The sequence below is a fragment of the Pinus tabuliformis genome, chromosome 1_2 (assembly GCF_031772625.1).
Source record: "Pinus tabuliformis cultivar Carrire ecotype Pingquan chromosome 1_2, CPIR1, whole genome shotgun sequence".
Taxonomy (NCBI): domain Eukaryota; kingdom Viridiplantae; phylum Streptophyta; class Pinopsida; order Pinales; family Pinaceae; genus Pinus; species Pinus tabuliformis.
Window position 1 is genome coordinate 442,423,451 of NC_142298.1, and position 15,671 is coordinate 442,439,121.

A 15,671-nucleotide genomic window follows, 5' to 3' on the forward strand; every position below is an offset into this window, starting at 1 on the left:
CTACAAAAAATCATACAAAAATTTCAACTTAAATACTGCATGAAACAGTATAAAAAAAACAATCCATGTGAAATGAAAAACAATGTTTGAAGTTTTTACGGTTTCCTTTTCAAATTTAATGAAATTATATTTAAAAAATCAAATTATAAATTTAACCATGAACTTAGCATAAATTAAATATTTAAGTTAAAAAAAAAGACAAATTAATTTATATGTCTAAAATTAAATTTTAAACTATAAATATTTTAAAATTTTGTAATAAAATTAGAAAATACTAATCAAAATTGTTTGTACAAATTCATACCAATAAAAAAACTCCCAAAGTTATAGTAATTAATTAACGTTAAACTCTAAATCCTCCTTATACCACAAATAGGAATATCATTGACCAGATCTCAGTGGCAAGGGCGCACTTAATTTCTATTTCTTCTTCACTATGTTGAGATGACACAATAATGGGATGGGCCAAAGGGACAATATTAAGGATTGTCCTATAAGGAAGCCACAATTTTGGCTGGAAAACAACAAGGATCAAAATCTTAAACTACAATGGAAATCAATTTATGCAAAAAGGCAAGCTTCAAACCAGAGACAATGCATATCATCCAACTCGTAAAATCAAGTTCCTCCCATAAATAACTCCCACATGAAGCTGAACACGGCCATTGTACATCTCTAAAAACATGAAAGTGACCAATGTAAACACATTTAAAGGTAGAAAGTTTGTGGACTGTATCATTTAAAAACTAAAAAACAACAGATGTTTCAATTCAAATACATTACCAAAAAAACTCAAAAATACAATGAAAATCTAAATTTAAATGCAAGTGTTCCTACTTAAATGTCATGGCAGGCAGACATGAAACAAAATCTAGCCTATGAAACTTTAAATTAAATTTAAATCCAGAATTCACCAAATTATAAAATTAATTTAAATCGGCAGTTAGCGAACTTTTAAATTAAATCTTAATTCACACATTTCAAAGGGTTGCAGATTAAATTCATACCTAGACTTCGCAAAGATTCAAAAGTAAAACTAACAATAAGAACAACAAAAAGAATAGAAAAACTCACCTCTATTGTTTTCGAAGATCAAAGGAGTAGATTGAGTCTGCAAATCAAAAAATTGGGAGCTAAAAATATATACACATCGCCCTAGAAAATAAGAAATCTGTGCCTTCAGCGGTTAAAGTTGAATTACGGAGCTTTATTTAATTTTACAAAAGAAATCATTTAACATTTACACCAAAGCCGTCCTTTCTTCTGCGAGTATTCAATGGTCTGGTGAGGTTGACTGAGCCTGTACTCTCTCATTCCCCCTAAAATTTATGACGGGCAACCTAGATATCTGAACGTCAAATTCACGGGTTGAGATTTTTTTTAACTGTCATTTCATACGTTTGGAAAAAAAAAATGTGCCGTCAAATACGTTTAGAAATCGAGAAAACGTTCTGTGGAACGTCAAATTCCAGACCTGGTTGGGGCAGTCTGCTGCCATGCACCCCAACAGCCATTGAACCCTGATTTGTAATGCTGCCCTACAGTGTATATAAGTTTCAATGTGGTTGTAATGTGAATATAACCAGATGTGACTGATGTCAGCTTGTCTGACAGATATATATGTACAAAAAAAAATCCATAAATGCTTCTTTGAGAACGCTCCTATTTAAAAAAAAAAAACTTCTAAGTTTATTTAAGTGCTGACAGAGTACCATATTTTTATGATATTATACAACTGCGTGGTATGCCTACAAAAAAAATTTAGTGTAAACTTTTAAGTTTATTTAAGTGCTGACAGAGTACCATATTTTTATGATATTATACAACTGCGTGGTATGCCTACAAAAAAAATTTAGTGTATGATTATCCGTTACAAAGTGTAGAAAATATTTAAAATATGCAGCGAGAACATAAATAATCTTTAACTATTTATAATATGATTATTTGTTAAAATAAATAACAAAATTTAATTAACCAAAACATGGATTAAAAAATTTAAAGCATCCCCTCAACATTTAACCTAAAAAGGATATTGAAAAACTCCTCGTACAAATTCAAAACGTGATCTCAAAATATCATTTTTAAAATAATGAAGTCTTGAGTATGAAATTTTGGATTGATATATCTAAACTAATTCCACAGCTACCTCTCAATATTCATTTTTTTTCAAAAAAGACAACTGAGCATGGTATGAATTACCTGGTACGATCGATGGCACCAGATGGTTGTTTTTAAACTGTGCGCTCAATTCGCTAAATGTTCCTCTAAGTTCTCTGCACAACTGAGATTTGTGGAATCGGGTATCCAGGTGTGGCTGTAACATCTCTCATGACTACTATTACCGAAGATAACAACAATTTTTAATTTCTCCCATGGTCAACGCATAAATCAAGCAATATTGTTTATCCTAACACTTTAATATAAATGTCTATTTGTTACAAGTCATGCATAACCATGTTTGACTCTTTGGGTCGGAGTAAAGGAAGGGTTGGTAACTACCATAATCATATTTATTAATGTAACTGATAAACATTGATAGGTTTATATGAAACATATATACAATCACATTGAAAAATGTGATTGATATATGCATATAGGCTTATATCAACCACATTAATAATTATTATGGGTATATTTTTAAACACCAACTATTTAGGATTATTAATAACCATATAAATGAAACAAATTCTTTTGGTAGAAATCACATGGAAGAATTTTTTGGCAACAGTTTTTTCTCATGTGATTTCTGCCAAAAGACTTTATTTAATTCATTATAGATCATAGAAGCTTGAATACATAAACTATATAAATATTAACACCCAAATTATTTATATATAATATTATATAAATATTATATTAATATTATAATAATAATATAAACTCCCAATATATATTAATTAGTAATAAAAATAACTCATAATAATATTAGATTATCATTATATTATTAAAATTATAATAATAATAATAATAATAATATCTCATTATAATAATATATAAATATAATTATTATTATAATAATAACACTAAACACCACTTATTTATGATTATTAATAACTATATAAATAATAACAACTATATTTTTATATATTTATGATTATTATATTGATATTATTATAATAATATAAACTAATAATAATATTATTATTATTATTATTATTATTATTATTATTATTCTTAGGCTTTAGTATTTTTAATATTTATCTTAGGGTTTGTATACATTGGGTTTATAATATTAGTCTTTTTTGTTTATTACTACCCAAGGGATTAATACTAAAATCTCAAGGGATTATGAACCAACAGGAATAATATTAAACAAAAAAGACTAATATTATAAACCCAACTATTTAATATTATAAACTTAAGGAATTAGTGAACATATTAAAAACCTAAGGGATCAAGAAGCACAATGAATTGATATTACAAACACAAGAGATTAATAAAGATGACCATGATTGATATTATAAACCCAAGTTAATAATAAACCCAAAGGATTAATACTAAAACGCCAAGGATTATGAACCCAAGGAAATAATATTAAACCCAAGGGACTAATATTATAAACCCAACATTGGTAAACCCTAATATAAATATTAGAAAGACTAAAATAAAATGGTTTATTTTCATGGTCAGAGAATCCTTCTCAAAATGTGACATTCAACCATGGTTGACCATGGTTGTCTATGATTAACAATGGTTGATCATGATCGATATTATAAACCTAAGGGAATAATAAACCCAAGAGATTGATATTATAAATTCCAAGGAATAATAAAACTAAGGGATTAATACGAAAGCCCCAAGGGATTATGAACCCAAGGGAATAATATTAAACCCATGGGACTAATATTATAAACCCAACATTGTTAAATCCAAATATAAACACTACAAACACTAAAATAAACATGTTTTATTTTAATGGTGAGAAAATTGTTGTCATAATGCGACATTCAAACATGCTTGACCATGATTGATATTCTAAACCCAAAGGAATAATAAAACGAAGGGATTAATACTAAAACCCCAAGGGATTATGAACCGAAGGGAATAATATTAAACCCGTGGGAATAATATTATGAACCCAAATATCAATACTACAAACACTAAAATAAACATAGTTTATTTTAATGCTGAGACAATCTTTGTCACAATGCGACATTCAAACATGATTGACCATGTTTGGCTACGATTTATATCATAAACCTAATGGAATAAAAAACCCAAAGTTTTGATATTATGAACCCAAATGAATAATAAACCCAAGGGATTAATACTAAAACCCCAAGGGATTATGAACCCAACGGAATAATATTAAGCCCAAGGGACTCATATTATAAACCCCACATTTGTAAACCCAAATATAAATATCACAAACACTAAAGTAAACATGGTTTATTTTCACGATGAGGCAATCTTTGTCAAAATGCGACATTCAACCAAGGGACTAATATTATAAACCCAACATTGATAAACCCAAATATAAATACTACAAATACTAAAATAAACATGGTTTATTTTTACGGTGAGACAATGCTTGTCACGATGCAACATTCAACCATGGTTGATGATGTTTGGATATGATTGACAATGGTTTACCATGGTTGATATCATAAACCAAAGGGAATAATAAACCCAAGGGATTGATATTATAAACCCAAATGACTAATAAACCCAAGGGATTAATACTAAAACCCAAAGGATTATGAACCCAAGGGAATAATATTAAACCCATGGGACTAATATTATAAACCAAACATTGGTAAAGAAAAATATCAATATTATAAACACTAAAATAAACATAGTTTATTTTGATGGTGAGACAATCCTTGTCACAGTGAGACATTCAAACATGGTTAAACATGGTTCACCATGTTTGGCTACGATTTATATTATAAACCTAAGAGAATAAAAAACCCAAAGTTTTGATATTATAAACCCAAATGAATAAGAAACCCAAGGGATTCATACCAAAACCCCAAGGGATTATAAACCCAAGGGAATAATATTAAGTCCAAGGGACTAATATTATAAACCCAATATTCGTAAACCCAAATATAAATATTACAAACACTAAAATAAACATGTTTTATTTTCATGGTGATACAATCTTTGTAAAAATGTGACATTCAACCATGGGACTAATATTATAAACCCAACATTGGTAAACCAAAATATAAATACTAGAAAGAGTAAAATAAACTTGGTTTATTTTGATGGTGAGACAATTCTTGTCACAATGCGACATTCAACCATAGTTGACCATATTCGACTATGATTGACAATGGTTTACAATGATTGATATTATAAACCAAAGGGAATAATAAACCCAAGAGATTGATATTATAAACCCAAGGGATTAATACTAAAACCCAAAGATTATGAACTAAAGGGATTAATATTATAAACCCAACATTCATAAAACTAAATATAAATATTACAAAGTCTAAAATAAACATGATTTATCTTCATGGTGAGACAATCCCTGTCACAATGTGACATTCAACCACAGTTGAATATGATTGATATTATAAACCTTGTTGGAATAATAAACCCAAGGGATTGATATTAAAACCCAAATGACTAATAAACCCAAGGGATTAATACTAAAACCCAAGGGATTATGAACACAGGGGAATAATATTAAACTGAAGGGCCTAATATTATAGACCCAACAATCACATACCCAAAGACCAAATATTACAAAGACCAAAATAAACATGATTTATTTTCATGGTGAGACAATATTTGTCAAAATGGGACATTCAACCATGGGACTAATATGGTAAACCCAAATATAAACATTACAAACACTAAAATAAACATGATTTACTTTCATGGTGAGACAATATTTCTCAATATAAGACATTCAACCATGGGACTAATATTATAAACCCAAATTTGGCAAACCCAAATATAAATACTACAAACACTAAAATAAACATGATTTATTTTGATGGTGACACAATCCTTGTCACAATGCAAGATTCAACCATGGTTGACCACGATTGATATTATAAACCTAAGGGAATAATAAACCCAAGGGATTGATATTATAAACCAAAAGGAATAATAACACTAAGGGATTAATACTAAAACCCAAAGGGATTACGAACCAAAGGGAATAATATTAAACCCATGGGACTAATATTATAAACCCAATATTGATAAACCCAAATATAAATACTACAAACACTAAAATAATGGTTTATTTTGATGGTGAGGCAATCCTTGTCACAATGCAACATCCAAACATGGTTGACCATGGTTGGCTATGATTGACAATGGTTGACCATGATTGATATTATAAACCTAAGGGAATAGTAAACCCATCTTATTTACATTATAAACCCAAGGGATTAATACTAAAACCCCAAGGGATTATGAACCCAAGGGAATAATATTAAGCCCAAGGGATTAATACTAAAACCCCAAGGGAATAATATTAAACCCAAGGGACTAATATGATAAACTCAACATTCGTAAACCCAAACATAAATATTAGAAACACTAAAATAAACCATGTTTGACTCAGGAATAATAAACCCAAGCGATTGATATTATAAACCCAATGGATTAATACTAAAATCCCAAGGGATTATGAGCCAAAATGAATACTATTAAACAAAAGGGACTAATAATATAAACCCAAAGGAATAATAAACCCAAGGGATTGATATAATAAACCCAAAGGAATAATAAACCAAAGGGATTATTATTTATTTTCATGGTGAGGCAATCCTTGTCACAATGTGACATTCAAGCATGGTTGACCATGGTTGGCTATGATTGACAATGGTTTACCATGATAGACATTATAAACCTAAGGGAATAATAAACCTAGGGGATTAATATAAGAAACCCAAAGGAATAGTAAAATGAAGGGATTAATACTAAAAACCCCAAGGGATTATGAACCGAAGGGAATAGTATTAAATCCAAGGGACTAATATTATAAACCCAACGTATATAAACCCTACGACAAATATTATAAACATTAAAATAAACATGATCGACCATCATTGATTTTCATATTGAGACAATCCTTATCGCAATTCCATGTTGGACCATGTTCGACATTATAATAAACCATGTTTGACTCGGGAATAATAAACCCAAGCGATTGATATTATAAACCCAAGGGATTAATACTAAAACCCAAAGGGATTATGAACCTAAGGGAATATTATTAAACAAAAGGGACTAATAATATAAACCCAAGGGATTGATATAATAAACCCAAAGGAATAATAGACCCAAGGGATTAACACTAAAACCTCGAGGGATTATGAACCCAAGGAATTATTAATATTAAAAAGTTTAAGAACGAAGAAACCCAATAATTTGATATTATAGACCATTAGGAGTTAATAAACCCAAGGGAAAAATATTAGAAACCAAAGGGATCAAAAAAGGCAAGGGATCAATATTAAAAACAGAAGGGATTAATAGGAATTAGTTTTTTAAACCCAATGGATTGATCAACCCATGTGACTATGAATATTATAAACCTAATGGATCAATAAACCCTAGGGATTGTTAATATTATGAAAGTAGCACGTTAATAAATTGAAGGGATAAACATTGTAAATGTAAGGGATTAATATTAAACCTTGGGACTATTATTTAAACCTTAATATTGGGGATTAATAAAACAAAGGGAATAAATGATAAACTGAAAGAATTATTAATATTACAAACTTAAAGAACAAATAGACCTAATAATTTAATATTATAAACCCAAGGAAATAGTAAACTGAACCTAAGCCCTAAATCCATGGCATCAATATTATAAACATAAATAATGCTATAACACATAAAAAAAAAACATAAACCAAAACCAATATAAGAACCACATTGCAAACCATAAAGCATTAAAACATGATAAATCATCATTACATTAATAATAACACATTTATATCACTACATTATAAACAATAAATAGAATTTAAGCCATAAATACATTGATATCAATACATGAATGTATTAATAGTATAAATCTCAAGGATATATATATATATATATATATATATATATATATATATATATATATATATATATATATATATATATAAACACCTAGAACATGAAATCCCAACAATAATATTATAAATGTAAACAATATTTTCATTTATGAAAGACGTGAACAAAGTGAAGGGATCCACACAAAAGACCACAACAATCAGAAATGCAAGAGAAAGATATAAAATAGTAACACTGCCATTGGAGCAAAGAAACATAAATGAAAAAAACACATCTAAATTGCACACATTGGATTTAAAGAAGAACAACATAATAGGACATTTTAAGACCAGAGATATACAATTTTGTACATAAAAACAACATTAGTGTTTAAAATAATCAATTTAACCAACATTGCAACCACAGAAAGAACATTGAGTCTCAACGTATATTTTTTGTTTCATTTACATCAAATAATTCCACTACAAAATTGAAGTTCATACAATGTTTCAAAGGTCATCTATGGAACAGCCTCTTCCAAAACACAACCAGACCGATGACAAAAGCAACACCAATTCAAATCAACCAGATAATGATCACAATACTTAACACTTTACAACCAATTCCTTCTTATTCTCCTAGAAGACTCCCTCTGGTGCACATGTTTCAAGTATTTTACATGTGTTTTTGTTTGATCTAGCTCACGAATATGATCATCAATAAATATAGAATGGAACCCATATTTTCTATCAAACTTGTTCTGAAGATAGGAAAGAAAGCTTATAGCTCCAACAATATCGCATATTGTTTGAAATAATAGATGACATCATTATTGTCCATATCTGCATTTGAAAGGCACAAAAACAAAAGAAAAATCAGTAAAGACATGCACAAATAAATAAGCGCACACACACACACATATATGTATATACATAAAACATAACACCCCATTTTTATTTATGTTAAAAAAATTAATGTTATAGTGTTACATGAAAAAAACAATCTAGTGTTACATGAACCAAATGATATAAAAAAATCTACAAATATAAGCCTCATTTCAAAATACAATGTAAAAAACTGTATAAATAGAATAAAACCGTGGCAAATATTCAAAACCTCCATTTTTTCATTTCATGATGTAATATGAATCCACAATATTAATATCAATATGAACCAGTTATAGAAATGATTTGGAATGATTGGTTCATATAACTCATTGTTTATGTTTGAATGGTCTGTTGCAAAGAAAAGAGCAATAGGCACTTAAAAAATTAAATAAGTAAAATGAACAACATGAAAAACGATGTAAACAACTTTCTCAAATATTACTATGAATATGATGAATTTATTAATATAATAAATATATGAAAATGATTATTATATTAAAAGTAATTCAAGAGGATAATAAAAGCAATTCAAGAAACATATTATAAAGAAGGTCAAAATGTTATTAGTTGTATTTCATAGTGATATGGACTTCAATCGCTCCTCTTCCTTCTTCCTAATTGTAACATATGCACTATATTTCATCTTGGCATAACGTTGAAAAGAAAAAGGCGGTGCAATGCGTAAACCATCTATTGATTTCACTCTTGATATGGTTGTGAATGTAAGGCCTTGCTGCTCTTTATTACTGATATCAACTGACGCTCATTCTAAAGTCAATCCCTGTGGCTTGTGGATTGTAAGAGCCCATGCCATTTTCAAAGGAATTTGTTTTAGATTTCCTCTTATCACTGGGATCATAGGGACAATGTTTGGATTGCTTGCATCCAATGGAACACCAACACACTTATGAAAAACAATTGTTGTGAACATTAGAAGTTGAGGCGCTTAGAGGTAGGCGGATAGAATATATTCTTAACATAACCAAGTGCACCATTCACCAAGCTAGCTTCAACCCATAAATTACATGTCAACATAACACGCTGACCATGACAAAACAAAACTTCATAGTCCAATTGATCATCATCAACACCACTGATTTTTTAATGCCTTGAATGCTCAGCAACACATCGTGCAATTGGAGAATTTAATGATTTTAACATATGCCTATTATGGAAAGAGACCAAATTATTTGTTGGAAACATGTGAACTTCTGCATTAAATAAATCTCTTTCTCTAGGATGCAACCTCATATTAGCCTGTGACATAAGAAACTCTCAATCTTCAAGAATAGGTTCTACATTTCTTATGTTATTGAGCACTCTACGAAAACAAGATTGTTTCTCATTATTCCCTTGTTGGCGAAATATTGTGTTAAGAGTGACAAAAATGTTGAATTTGATACACAAGACTTTCCGTATTGTATTACCTGCATACAAAGGCTTATCTCTCACAGGAGGCAGTTGGCCACGGTCACCCACAAGGATGATGGATCTGCCACCAAAAGGACAATTTTTTTTTCTCTAGAAATGCTTCTCGTAATCGAGCATCTATTTTCATAAGCAACCTTGATCCTAGAAAGCTCATTTCATCAATCAATATATATCTAACATGTCGCATTTCTTCTTGGAATACTGCAAGTGACTGCCCCTGTAGTGGCTACATATATTTAATTGGAATTTTTAGAGCTGAGTGTATTGTTTTTGCATGTATATTAAAAGCATTTATTCCTATTGGGGCAAGAAGAAGCAAAGGACTTCTTCCATTACTTAACGAATTAGAAAGAGCTTCAAAAATACAATGGATAAGGAAATACTTCCCAATGTCGATAGTGCCCTGAATAATCATAAGAAGAGCTTCGTGAATCTCATATTCAGCAAAGTACCTTAAGAAAATTTCAAAAGAAAGTCGTTGTTTTTCTGACAAAGAATCTGGAGATGCAAATGTTATGTTTGAAAGGTCAACAATATCACCCGTTGATTTTTCATTCCTTATAAAATTAATATCTTCTTCTGCAACATCATCAGAAATAGTTGTACTTTCCCAGTCAAAGGATATATCAAATTCCCTTCGACCAAGTGTGTGAAGATCAAAAACATTCACATCATTTAGTGGAACCAAGCGAGAGAAAATATGCCATTCCTTAAAATCATCTTCAAGATTCATTTCCTGGTTAGAAAAATCACCATCTTCTTGATCTTCAATATTGTCTATAATTGATGGATGTCGATCAAAAAACCATGCTTGATATCGAAAATTCCTCCACTTTCCAATAATAATTTTAGTTGAAAGGCCAATTTATGCAGGAATGTCATGAAATGGCTTGTACAATAGCAATTCTATCCAGCAAAAGGTTTCAAATTCCTCTTAAGCCTCACCAAGAATAGAATAAAACCGTGGCCAAACCCGAACAATAGCATGAACATCTCTAGGCTTCCATGGACCTTGTTTACGCTTGCTATCAAATGTCCAAGATCTTGCTGTTTCTATCAAAGATAGATGTTCAAGGAAAAAAAGTCTCTTCTGATAATGTTGAACAAAAGTATTCTTAGATGAACATTCCAGGACATCCCTTGATACTTTTCTAGAAACCTTTCTTCCAACATTTAAGGAAACAAATTTCCAACTACAAACAGCAAGAGGTAGCTTAAGCAACATATGGCATGTTTCTTGTGCTCCAATGTCACAGTCAACAATCGTTTTTGCAAGCAACTTTGTATATGCACATAAAGCATGATCCTTAGAGCCAATAGAGTTTGAAATTCTAGTTAACATATGATGATAACTTTCAGACCTTTTTTCTGCTTTCGATGCATACTTAGCAATGTATTTCAACACAGCATAGCGAGAAAGCACTGGCTAGCAATCAACATTTTCACGCCACATTGTTAGAAGGTTAATGTTATGTACATTAAGCCTATCATCATTTCTTGTTGGCTCATATTTTTTTCTTCCTTGATCATCTACGAACAATCTTGATTCATCATAAAGATCCCATGGAGCATTGTACCGACATGTCAGAATAGTGCCCTTTTTGCACAAACAAGAATCTACAGTACACTTTGTGTGCCTTAGGACACGGTTTAAAAATTCTTTGTAATCATTATGAGGATTAGAAGAGGAAATCTGTCTATTATTCAATAGGCAAGGGTCAGCATTCAGGCTTCGTGGAACCATTATGTTGCGACGATGTATATCACACGGATTCCATGCAGTTACATATTTGTCAAAGAATATCTTTGCAAGTTGTACATTAGAACTATTTGACCAATCAAGTATTTCCATGTCAGGAGCACCTTCTAACCATAGGAAACCATGGATATGTGCTGAACCTCTATGTTGCCACTCATATCTGAAAAAAATGAAGATATAGTTACTACAAACAATATAAATAGAATCATAATAAAAGTTGAAAAAGTATAGAAAAAAAATTGAACACAAACCTGTACCAAAATTCTTTAGCTTTAAGATATTTTTGGATAACTTCCTCTCGAAAAATATTGAATCTGTGGTGCATAAATGTCGCAACAATATGAGGGTACTGGATAACATTCTCAATTTTCATATGATGCTCATTTGAAGAACGAGAATGTGAATGTATGGGCATGAGGTTATGCAACTCTGGCCACTTTGTGTCAGCTGCACTCAAAGTAAAAAATAAAGATGGACATCCTAACTAAGTAATCATGTCTGTCAATTTAGATCGACACTTAGTCCAGTATGCCCTTGTACCTCTCAGAGAAGAACCAAACCGCATAAGATGCTCAACCAACTTATTATCTGGTAAATCAAATAGTTGGTGACGCAACTCCTCAATTGTTGTAGGTGAGTTATCATGTAAATGTTTCTTTGCAAAAACTACAGCAGTTGCTTGGCTTCGATGTCGCATTATCATGTTTAATAGGTAATATCAAAAGCAAGGATGGCTTCCAAATCTCTGATCATAGTACCTAAGAAGATGCAATGCATACTCATGAAGTTCAACACTACAAATACGTGGTTGCAACCAATCAACATCACCATTGGGGAACAATGTTGGGAATGCCATATCTAATAACCCCTTTGTATTATATTCATTCACTGGAGAGGTTCCAATACCGGGCCAATCCATGTCTTGAACATGTGAAGAATCAACATTATCAAGAAATGCTCTAATTTCTTCCACTTCTCTTCGTTCATTTGGTAGCTGAGCAACAAAAGAAGAAGGATGAGAGGGCGAGTTCTCAACAAGAAACCCTTCATTATTAGTTTCATTGATCTCAGATTCTTCAATATCACAATCAACAAATTTAAGCTTGGAGGAGACATCTGTTGATCTTTCGGGCAGAACATTCATTAAATCATAATCAATTACAACATCTCGATAATATTGATCATGTTGGATTTTGAAAAGCAATGTAGCCATCACTCGAGATATTTTGAAATAACATTCATAACATTTAGATTGAGCATTATGTCTCCTCATAATTAGAAAGTCAATATCTTCAACATGTTGGGGAAGGCTTTGTACAATTGTAGAAATATCTTGAGGAAAGATAATTGTATGACCATTATACTTACATTGCCCACCTCAAGCATGTGTCGCTTGCAAAATAGGATACACACGTGCTATTAGCATTTCTTCAACTTGAGTAAGAACTCTTAAAATATCAGGTTGCTCACCAGGATCCATGTTATTATATCGACAAAAACGATGGGCTCATCTTTAACTCATACATCATTTTCATACGGGTCCTTCAGAATGTCTCATAACATGGATTCCAGGATATGATTCTTAGAAAATGTTGCACATTTGGAGAATTAACAAGCTATATATCTTTCCTCGAAACCTTTTATGCACTGCAATCATGTTTTCATCAAAATTAATATGAACTCTACTAGTCGAACCATGTTGAAAACCATTTGGATGAGTAAAATTTCTTCTAACATTTACTTCATCTTCAAGAACATGAGATTCCCTTCGCAAATTTGAAGCATGTGGAATGGATCTATGAGAATGTCATTCCAAATTTATGGTGTGCATTTCATGAACCTGAGAGGATGTAAAGGTCTCTTTGTCATAAAAGACTTTAAATTTTAATTTCCAACTAATTATAAATGAAGAAAATGAAAAAGAATCAAATGCATTCAAAATTTACATTTGTGTCTTCATGTGGATGAGGGTTATGAGATGGTTGCTCTTGGATTCTAAGATCAGTGGATGGAACATTTTTGGATGTAGTTTCTATGACTCTATTCAAATGAGTTGTTTCTTGCTTCAAAAAAATAAAATACGTTATAAATTAACTTTCCAAAAAAGAAAGATTCAAAAATTGAAAATAAATAAAATACATTGAACATCTACATTAGTTTTACAATTTGATTTTTTGGATTCCAATTCTCCAACCTAATGAGATGAGATCATGGTTTCTCCATGAAATGTTACAAAATACAATTTCTAGGCAACTGTAAATGAAAAAATGAGAAAAATATCAAATGCACTCAACATTTACATTTGTTTGGCGATGTGGATGAATGCTATGAGATGGTTCCTCTTCACTTCTAACATCAGTAGATGGAACATCTACAAAGTTAATTTGTATGCCTCTATTGAAATGACTTGTGTCCTGTTCAAAGAAAATAAAATACGCCATAAAATTCAATGTCCAAGCAACTAGAAATTTAAAAAATGAAAAGCAAATAAAAAACATTGAAAATTTACATTAGTCTGGCAATTTGATCATCGAGGAGAATGCACAAGAAGATTATGACATGCTTCATCTTCACTTCTCAGATTAGTAGATGGAACACTTTGGGAGTTAATTTCTAGACCTCTATTAAAACAAGTTGTATCCTATTCGAAGAGAATAAAATAACATAAGTTTAGTAAACAAAACTTTGTAAATATAGGAATGTAATAAAACAACCACTATTGTAGCAAAAATCAAAATATAATTGTGTTACCTCCATTGTTCCATGCAAAATGTTATTAGGGAGGACTGATTCTCTTGGTGGGACCACATTAATTTGAGAAGCGGGATTTGAAGATCTGATGTTTCGAGCAATTAGATCCAAATTATCAAACAAATGGCCAAGTAAACTATCATCCAAATAATCACACAAAATGTCATCATTACCTCCACCATGGATTTTTTGCAACCTTTGGTCATCAAAACATGCAATTGGAGACACGGAAGGGTTGGGGTGGACATTTGCATCCACAACATTGATATGGCATTCTTCCCGATTGCAAGATGTTTCCCCAATGTTATGAACATTTTCAGAAGAGCATCGAACAACAAGATTATGCTGACGAGGAGCATATCCTGATAATGAACTATCAATATGAAATGTTCTTTCCATTATATCATCCATAGTACGATACTTACGAGGAATTATAAAATCATTTTCAAGAGTGGCTTCACTCATTTTTCTATTATATGTAGCTCTCCTATGCTCATTTATGGCATCCTTATTTTGTTGATACTGTAAACGACGACTTTCATTAGACCTCTCACATGATTTTGGTGACAAATTTATTTTACTTGTACGCTTGCTTGTGCCTTCAGATGACATGTCTACAATGAATAATAAAATATTCATTATGGAATCATAAACATGGGAAATAACAAATATCTAATATAAACAAACAAAAAAGAATGAAAAAGGCACAAGTTTTTTTTGGGAAGTCGTGAAAAACATAAAAAGTGTATATGCTATTTTCTTCCAACCATATAAACTTATCAAAATGTATAAGGTTTTTTCCAAATGGCTAAAAACAAAAACAAAAAAATTTCAAAATGACAAAAAACCGAAATGAATTCTTCCACATGGCTTAAAAAAAAAAGTCT